Source organism: Sardina pilchardus, chromosome 12, assembly GCF_963854185.1.
Source record: "Sardina pilchardus chromosome 12, fSarPil1.1, whole genome shotgun sequence".
NCBI lineage: Eukaryota > Metazoa > Chordata > Actinopteri > Clupeiformes > Clupeidae > Sardina > Sardina pilchardus.
This window is the reverse complement of record NC_085005.1, coordinates 6,177,540-6,180,039: the sequence shown is the minus strand read 5'-3', so window position 1 is coordinate 6,180,039 and position 2,500 is coordinate 6,177,540. Positions and strand designations below refer to the sequence as shown.

Below are 2,500 nucleotides of genomic sequence, written 5' to 3'. Positions count from 1 at the left end.
TTACTCGCCCCCCCCCCCCTACTGCAGCATCCTTGAAATGTGCTCCTGAAAGAGGAACTATCAAACGCCCTTAAAATACTTCAAGGGCAACTCTGGTCTGAGGACAGGATATATTTTTGGATGATAACGAGTGTAAAGTGTAAACTTTCGTTGGGGACCAAAACGTTGTTATCATAATCAGAGTAGCTGAGTAAGATCTGAATATGCACAACGAAATAGCACATAACGATAGTCTTGGGGGCATGCTCGTTGCGTCAAAGTAAATCACTACTTTAAGGAACTGACAAGGCTCAACACATCATTACACCTCTGGGACACTGGTGAGAGGCTCCCTACAGACAAACCAAAGTATTTTAAAGTTTGTAAGTGTATAGGGTATAAAAAGGACTTTTCCTTCTGATTGTTGACGTCTTGCTGGGAGAAGTTCGGCAACCGACTTGTACAGACTTTCTACTAACAAGATGGCATCGACTGGAGTGACAGAAAGGTAATGCGCTGACTGCACAAATAGTTTTTTTCAATACCCTTTCCATACATTTAAAGTTTGTCTGCAGAGACCCTCTCCATAGTAGCATAGATGTGTAATGATTTTGTGAGCCAAGCAAATGGCTAAAGTGTAATTTACTTTGCAAAGTAACAAAGCTTCCCCTTAACGCTATGCTATACTCTATTTAGGAGTAAATAAGTATATTATTTGGGTTTTCTAAATGTACATTAAAGGTACACTATGCAAGATTTTTACCTTAATATAACCTGTATGAAACCAATTTGATGGTAAAGAAACTTGCAATAGGGAAATCGTTCACCTAGCATGGCCAGACAGCATAGCCGTAGCAAGTCGCTAACGAGAGAACCAGCCATGCAACTTCAATAATAGGCTGAAGACACCACAGAGAATTGTGAACTACTGTCTTGCCAGTAGATATTCATGGGTTTCATCAGGTCTCTTTCCACAGGTGTATAACATCAAGCTTCTTGATTATCAGTGCAGACTGCATGGTGTTTGATTAATACACCTGTGAAAAGGGACCTGATGAAACCCATGAATAGTTCTTTGCCTGTTGTTAATTCTTTACCTCCACAACAAAAGCATTATCATTATGTACAGGGGGAACAAGCCACAAGCAGAGTTTACAACGGCAGAGTTGAATATAAATACATTGTGACTCTAAGGGGAGCTCTGCAGTCGCCAAAAATATCTGCATAGTGTACCTTTAAAGGGAAACTTTGCAAGATTTTTTAGCCTAATTTGCCTTAAAGAATCAGCTTTGGAGTCATTGGAATGGTTATTTGACTTATTTCGGGTTGAATGATGGCTGTCTCGCTTCCCGCTAGCGCCTCTGAGCGGAAAAACCACGCATGCAAGTTTTGTGCCACCGGGTGGCATTTCCGGCATTTCCGGCACTTCCTAACAAGTCTCCAGCTTGCGATCATGCTCATGAAAAGGCAGACTGCGATTGAGGAGTTTGGTAAAATATACATGCTAAAGCTGTAGGGGAAGCTCTGCAGAGAAATCTGCAAGCATAAAACGAGGGAAAACAAAAAACGAAAGCGAAACCGGCGATGAAATCGTCAATCCTGCATAGTATCCCTTTAAGTTAATCTACACTGCATTTTAAACCAATATGAGGAATTAGACTTCCCATCACCTTATGTAACGGTCTGGGGCAGGAGAATATACCCAACATGATGCATTGACAAGTCTGTGTTCCTGCAGACTACAGTAGCTGTCATGTAGCGAAGAAAATCAATCAGCCCTCCGTTTCCTAACCCTGGCAAAGATACCCACACTGAGGGTCCAAGCAGGGCTGGCAGCCCAGACCACAGGCCCTTGTCTGGTGTTGATGGATGTCTGGCTTAAGGGCATCTTCATTGATCCTAAATGAAAGTGATGTAGCTTGATGTTGCCAGGGAGAAAGACATTTTTTTTATTGGACATTAGCTAAACTCTAGGTGTGATCAGGGACCCAAAAACGAATATAAAGAGGACATGAACACACACACACACACACACACACACACACACACACACACACACACACACACACACACACACACACACACACACACACACACACACACACACACACACACACACACACACACACAAGACAACATTAATCTAGTACCAGCAATGGTGATGAAACAGTACGTTCTATCAAAGCTATAGGAGAATATCTGTTGGGAACCGAGAGAGGGGGAGCAATGTTCTCTCAACAAAAGCAAACACAAACACATGCACCCACATACACCTACTCGCTGCTGCCTAATAATCAACACTCAAAATAGGACGGAGCAGTAATAACAGCGCCGAGAATGGAAAAAACAGTGTGTTTTGGTTCTGACTGTTAGTCGCACACATACACACACACACACACACACACACACACACACACACACACACACAGAGAAACCCACCCACCCACACACACAGAAACACACACACACACACACACACACACACACACACAGAGAAACCCACACACACGCAGGCACACAC

At 43.0% G+C, this 2,500-nt stretch overlaps 1 protein-coding gene across 2 annotated transcripts in view; it reads right to left on the bottom strand.

Moving 5' to 3' along the window:
- The window catches only part of nkain2 (sodium/potassium transporting ATPase interacting 2), a 157,323-nt gene that overhangs the window by 9,862 nt on the left and 144,961 nt on the right, over window positions 1-2,500 (bottom strand). The window lies entirely within an intron of this gene.